Consider the following 7,500-nt stretch of genomic DNA (forward strand, 5'->3'; position numbering starts at 1 on the left):
AAAAATTTAGAGGAAAATTGAAGGATTAATCTAAATCCCCTTTGGGGTCTTCAAAGGCCTTTACAGGGGAAAAGTGGCATCTAAAGGGAAAGAGACAAACTAAACATTTACTTAAAAGACCCTTTGGGGATGCCAAAGTCCAATACAGATGAAATGAATGTGAAGCAGAGGATAACCTGGTGTTGCAACACAAGACAACCTGAAGGTGCATCAGAAGACAAGGTGGAGGTACAGGAGAAGAAAAGCTGGAAGTATAGCAGAAGACAACCTGAAGATGCAGCAGAAGACAACCTGGAGGTGCATCAGAAGACAAGCTGGAGGTACAGGAGAAGACAACCTGAAGATGCAGCAGAAGACAACTTGAAGACTCAGCAGAAGACAACTTGAAGATCCAGCAGAAGACAACTTGGTGGTGTAGCAGAAGACAACTTAAAGACTCAGCAGAAGACAACCTGAAGATAGACCAGAAGACAACCTGAAGATTCAGCAGAAGACAACCTGGAGGTGTAGCAGAAGACAACCAGGAGGTACAGCAGCAGACAACCTGGAGGTACAGCAGAAGACAACCTGGAGGTACAGCAGCAGACAACCTGGAGGTACAGCAGAAGACAACCTGGAGGTACAGCAGAAGACAACCTGGAGGTACAGCAGAAAACAACTTGAATGTACAGCAGAGGACAACTTGGAGGTTTAAAAGAAGACAACCTGGAGGTGTAGCAGAAGACAACCAGGAGGTACAGCAGCAGACAACCTGGAAGTACAGCAGAAGACAACCTGTAGGTGCAGCAGAAGACAACCTGGAGGTACAGCAGAAAACAACTTGAATGTACAGCAGAGGACAACTTGGAGGTTTAAAAGCAGACAACCTGGAAGTTCAGGAGGCAGACTGGAGGTTCAGCAAAATACCTGAAGGTGCAGCAGAAGAGAACCTGGAGGTACAGCAGAGGACAGCCTTAAAGTGCAGCAGAAAGCAACCTAGAGGTACAACAGAAGACAACGTGAAGGTGAATCAAACAGCTTGAAGGTACAGCAGAAGACAGCCATGAGGTACAGTAAAAGACAACCTGGAGGAACAGCAGAGCACAACCTGGATGTACAGCAGAAGATAACCTGGAGGTACAGCAGCATACAGCCTGTACGTGCAGCAGAAGACAACCTGAATGTGGAGCAGAGGAAAACCTCGAGTTACAGCAGAAGACAACCTGAAGGTGCATCAGAAGACAATCAGGAGGTACAGGAGAAGAAAATCTGGAGGTACAGCAGTATAAAACCTGTAAGTGTAGCAGAAGACAACCTGAAGGTGGAGCAGAAGACAACCTGAAGGTGGAGCTGAGGACAACCTGGAGGTACAGCAGCAGACAATCTGGAAGTACAGCAGAAGACAACCTGAAGATGGAGCACAAGACAACCTGGAGGTGGAGTAGATGTCAACCTAGAGGTAGAGAAGAGGACAACATGAAGGTACAGCAGAAGACAAGCTGGTGGTGGAGCAGACTAACTGGAGGTACAGCAGAAAACGACTTGAATGTACAGCAGAGGACAACTTGGAGGTTCAACAGAAGAGAACCTGGAAGTACAGCAGACGACAACCTGGAGGTACAGCAGAAGACAACGTGGACGAGCAGCAGACAAACCGGAGGCACAGCAGAAAACAACTTGAATGTACAGCAGAGATCAATTTGGGGGTTCAACTAAAGACAACCTGGAAGTGCAGGGGACAGACTGGAGGTTCAGCAAAAGACCTGAAGGTGCAGCAGAAGAGAAGCTGGAGGTACAGCAGAGGACAACCTGGAAGTACAGCACAAGAGCACCTGGAGGTACAGCACAAGAACACCTGGAGGTACAGCAGATGACAACCTGGAGGTACAGCAGCAGACAGCCTGGAAGTACAGCATAAGGCAACCTGGAGGTACAGCAGAAGACAACCTGGAGGTACAGCAGAAGACAACCTGGAGGTACAGCAGAAGACAACCAGAAGGTATATCAAAAGAGCTTGAAGGTGCAGCAGAAGACAGCCTCAAGGTAGAATAAAACACAACCTGTAGGAACAGCAGAGCACAACCTGGAGATATAGAAGATAACCTGGAGGTACAGCAGAAGACAACATGGAGGTACAACATCACAAAACCTGGAAGTACAGCAGCAGACAACCTGGAAGTACAGCATAATAAAACCCTGAGGTACAGCACAATAAAACCTGTAAGTGGAGCAGAAGACAACCCGAAGGTGGAGAAGAAGACAACCTGGAGGTACTGCAGGTACTGCAGAAGACAACCTGGAGGTGACAACCTAGAGGTACAGCAGAAGACAACCTGGAGGTACCGCAGAAGACAACGTGGTGTTGCAGAAAAGAACCTGGAGGTGAAGCAAACAGCTTGAATGTACAGCAGAAGACAACCTGAAGGTGAATCAAACAGCAGAAGACAACCTGGATGTGCAGCAGGAAAAAAGCTGGAGGTAAAGCAAACAGTTTGAAGGTACAGCAGCAGAAGACAACCTATAGGTACAGCAGAAGACAACCTGGAGATACAGCAGAAGACAACCTGGAAGTACAGCAGAAGACAACCTCGAGGTGAAGCAAACAGCTTCAAGTTACAGCAGAAGACAACCTGGAAGTGCAGGAGGCAGACTGGACTTTTCAGGAAAAGACCTGAAGGTGCAGCAGAAGTAAACCTGGAGGTACAGCAGACGACAGCCTGAAAGTACAGTAGAAGACAACCTCGAGGTACAGCAGAAGACAACCTGGAGATGCAGCAGAAGACAACCTAGAGGTACAGCAGAAGACAACCTAGAGGTACAGCAGCAGACAACAAGTAGGTGCAGCAGAAGACAAACTGGAGGTGCAGCAGGAAAATACCTGGAGGTGAAGCAAATAGTTTGGAGGTACAGCAGAAGACAACCCAGAGGTACAACAGAAGACAACCTGAAGGTGAATCAAACATATCAAAGGTACAGCAGAAGACAGCCTTGAGGTACAGTAAAAGACTACTTGGAGGAACAGCAGAGCACAACCTGAAGGTACAGCAGAATATAACTGGAGGTACAGCAGAAGACAACATGAAGGTACAGCAGCATACAACCTGTAAGTGCAACAGAAGATACCCTGAGTGTGGAGCAGAGGATAACCTGGAGGTACAGCAGAAGACAACCTGAAGGTGCATCAGAAGACAATCTGGAGGTACAGGAGAAGAAAAGCTGGAGGTACAGCAGTATAAAACCCGTAAGTGTAGCAGAAGACAACCTGGAGGTACAGCAGCAGACAATCTGGAAGTACAGCAGAAGACAACCTGAAGATGGAGCACAAGACAACCTGGAGGTGGAGTAGATGTCAACCTAGAGGTAGAGAAGAAGACAACCTGAAGGTACAGCAGAAGACAAGCTGGAGGTGGAGCAGACTAACTGGAGGTACAGCAGAAAACAACTTGAATGTATAGCAAAGTACAACTTAGAGGTTCAACAGAAGACAACCTGGAAGTGCAAGAGACAGACTGGAGGATAAGTTAAAGACCTGAACGTGCAGCAGAAGAGGACCTGGAGGTACAGCAGAGGACAACCTGGAGGTACAGCAGAGGACACCCTGGAAGTACAGCAGAAGACAACCTGGAGGTACAGCAGGGACACCCTGGAAGTACAGCAGAAGACAACCTGGAGGTGCAACAGAAACAAACCTGGAGGTGAAGCAAACAACTTGAAGGTAGAGCACAAGACAACCTAGTGGTACAGCATTATACAACCTGTAAGTGCAGCAGAAGATAACTTGAATATGGAGCAATGGGAAGGCTGGAGTTACAGCCGAAGCCAACCTGGAGGTGCATCAGAAGACAACCTGGAGGTACAGGAGAAGATAACCTGGAGATGCAGCAGAAGGCAACCTGAAGATGGAGCACAGGACAACCTGGAGATATAGCAGAAAATAACCTGAAGGTAAAGCTGAAGACAACCTGGAGGTGTAGCAGAGGACAACCTGGAGGAACAGCAGAAGACAACCTGGAGGAGCAGCAGAAGACAACCTGGAGGAACAGCAGAAGACAACCTGGAGGAGCAGCAGAAGGCAACCTGAAGTTGGAGCAGAGGATATCTTAGAAGTACAGCAGAAAACAACCTTGAGGTGCAGCAAACTAACTGGAGGTACAGCAGAAAACAACTTGAATGTACAGCAGAGGACAACTTGGAGGTTCAACAGAAGACAACCTGGAAGTGCAGGAGACAGACTGGAGGGTCAGCAAAAGACCTGAACTTGCAGCAGAAAAGAACCTGGAGGTACAGCAGAGGACAACCTGGAAGTACAGAAGTCAACCCGGTGGTACAGCAGAAGACAGCCTGGAGATGCAGGAGAAGACAACCTAGAGGTACAGCAGATGACAACCTGGAGGTATAACAGTAGACTACCTGGAAGTACAGCAGAAGACAACCTATAGGTGCAGCAGAAGACAACGTGGAGGTGTTGCAGAAAAACCTAGTGGTGAAGCAAACAGCTTGAAGGTACAGCAGAAGACAACCTGGAGGTACAGTAGAAGATAACCTGGAGGTACAACAGAAGACAGCATGGAGGTACAGTAGAACACAAACAGGAGGTACAGTATCAGACAACCTGAAGGTACCTCAGCAGACAACTTGAAGGTACAGCACTATACAACCTGTAAGTGCAGCAGAAGATAACTTGAAGTTGGAGCAGAGGATATCTTAGAAGTACAGCAGAAGACAACCTGGAGGTACAGCAGAAGACAACCTGAAGATTCAGAAAAGACAACCTGAAGATGGAGCAGAAGACAACCTGAAGGTGTAGCAGACAATCTGGAGGTACAGGAAAAGACTTGAAGGTGCAGCAGCAGACAACCTTGAGGTACAGCAGCAGACAACCTAGAAGTACAGCAGAAGACATCCTGGAGGTGCAGCAGACACAAACCTGGAGGTGAAGCAAACAGCTTGAAGGTACAGCAGAAGACAACCTAGAGGTACAGCAGTATACAACTTGTAAGTGCAGCGGAAGATACCCTGAAGGTGGAGCAGAGGATAACCTGGAGGTACAGCTGAAGACAATCTGAAGATGGAGCAGAAGACAACCTGAAGGTGAAGCAGAGGACAACCTGGAGGTGCATCAGAAGACAATCTGAAGGTACAGGAGAAGAAAACCTTAAGTGTTGCTGAAGACAACCTGAAGGTGAAGCAGAGGACAACCTGGAGGTGCATCAGAAGACAATCTGAAGGTACAGGAGAAGAAAACCTTAAGTGTTGCTGAAGACAACCTGAAGGTGGAGCGGAGGATAACCTAGAAGTACAGCAGAAGACAATCTGGAGGTGCAGCAGAAGACAGCCTCGAGGTACAGTAAAAGACAACTTGGAGGTACAGCAGAAGAAAAACCTGAAGGTGAAGCAAACAGCTTGAAGGTACAGCAGAAGACAACCTGAAGGTACATCAGAAGACAAGCTGGAGGTGGAGCAGACTAACTGGAGGTACAGCAGAAAACAACTTGAATGTACAGCAGAGGACAACTTGGAGGTTCAAAAGAAGACAACCTGGAAGTGCAGGAGACAGACTGGAGGTTCAGCAAATGACCTGAACTTGCAGCAGAGGAGAACCTAGAGGTACGGCAGAGGACAGCCTGGAAGTACAGCAGAAGACAACCTAGAAGTACAGCAGAAGACATCCTGGAGGTGCAGCAGACACAAACCTGGAGGTGAAGCAAACAGCTTGAAGGTACAGCAGAAGACAATCTGAAGGTACATCAGAGGACAACCTGGAGGTGGAACAGAAGACATCCTGGAGGTACAGCAGAGCACAACCTGGAGGTACAGCAGCAGACAACCTGGAGGTACAGAAGCAGACGACCTGTAGGTACAGCAGAAGACCTGTAGGTATAGTAGAAGACGACCTGGAGGTACAGTAGAAGACGACCTGTAGGTACAGCAGAATACGAAGATTAGGCACAGCAGAAGATGACCAGTAGTTACAGCGAAACACAACCTACAGATACAGTTGAAGACATACTGTAGGTTCAATAAGAGGCAACAGGTTACTATATAGTAAGGCATATTAAGGGGGTCATGAATAATGGCAGTAATGTGAAAAAAAGAAGAATTATCATTATATAAGATCCCATCTTATATCACGTTATAAGATACTATAAAGAGACTTAATATAAACCTTATACCACGAAACATATGAAAAACGTACACGTGAGTGAAATCCACTGGTCTAAAAGATGATGATAAACTCAGCCTATGTAACACAGCACAGGAGGAAACATTAACAAAAAGTGAACTGTAAGAAATATATGATCAAAACTTCCTAACATTTCTCTGCTGACGTCAAAACCATTTTGAAGTCGACGTCATCAGGCCGACCTAATCATGGAACAGTGACGTCACAACATCAGGTGACGTCACCAATATATATAGATACGTGTAAAAAAAGTTGAGATGAAAACTTGGGTTGGAATCCAGAGGCGTGTTAACACTCAGGTCTGAGGCCGGCGGCCCTCACCCTCCCACCCGCTCACGGTCTCGGTGTCTCCATGTACTTCACCCTACCAACCAAACATGTTGACGTCTTTTCTGATAATATACGCTCTATATCAGATAAAATTATCTATTTCTTCATCAAAATGATCATACAAAGTTCATTAAGAGTTTCTTTTAAATAGACGTATATGAAAAAGTAAATATCTCGATACGTAATCACGTAATCAAAGTATATTCTTTATGCTCATATGTAAAAATGTACAGCTTCTACGTCATGTATAGATAACATAACTATTCACTCGTATCGTCTATAAATTTCACCAGAAGTAAAGTATAATAAGGATTTGACGATGAATCATACGGCTACAACTCCACCCACTTGTGTCCTGGGTTTCATTCAGTGATTCACAGCAAGCGTCAAACATGTCTTATGATTTCAACGAAAACTTAATTACCTCGTCCAGGTCATGTAGCGTCCTCAGTATGACTTGTTATCCAAATGTATAGCAGTATAATACTTTGACCTCCATTTGGCTGCCTCTTGTGACGAACGCTTGTGTGTGTGTGTGATCTTCATGGCATCGACAATGAATGTTTACACTCTCTGAATGTCTTGTACACCAGATGAAGACGTTTTAGGATCATTAGCCATTGTTCTTATATCCACTGGTATGTCGACACTTCTCACACCGTAACACTGTCAAAAAAAATGGGTTTAAAACCATTGTACAAACACAGAGACACACTGGATAAATCCTTAAGCCACCATTGCTCTGGGTCAACTGACAAACATTCTGACGTCACATATTTGAACGACGGAGAATGTATTTGAGAAGGGTAACTACCCTAGATTGCTAAAGGTTTTATGAAGGCGTTAATATTGCCACCACTAAAGCTATCTTATGGATAAGCTCGTAACTTGTAAAGGAGAACGTGTAGAGAACGGTTAGGGTAAAAAAAAGACTTTCTCCTAGGTGACATATTAAATAAAATGTGCTTAATAGTAAAGCGAACTTATACTGATAATGAAGTGCTTTG

General features: G+C 45.7%; 1 long non-coding RNA gene across 1 annotated transcript in view; it reads right to left on the reverse strand.

Moving 5' to 3' along the window:
- Positions 1-6,931: 6,931 nt before the first annotated feature.
- LOC139746892 (uncharacterized) overlaps positions 6,932-7,500 on the reverse strand; it is a 35,483-nt gene continuing 34,914 nt past the window's right edge. Inside the window, exon 3 of the long non-coding RNA XR_011712251.1 lies at positions 6,932-7,159. This is a non-coding gene — a long non-coding RNA (uncharacterized lncRNA). The remainder of the gene's footprint in view (positions 7,160-7,500) is intronic.

Source organism: Panulirus ornatus, chromosome 5, assembly GCF_036320965.1.
Source record: "Panulirus ornatus isolate Po-2019 chromosome 5, ASM3632096v1, whole genome shotgun sequence".
Classification (NCBI taxonomy): Eukaryota; Metazoa; Arthropoda; class Malacostraca; order Decapoda; family Palinuridae; genus Panulirus; species Panulirus ornatus.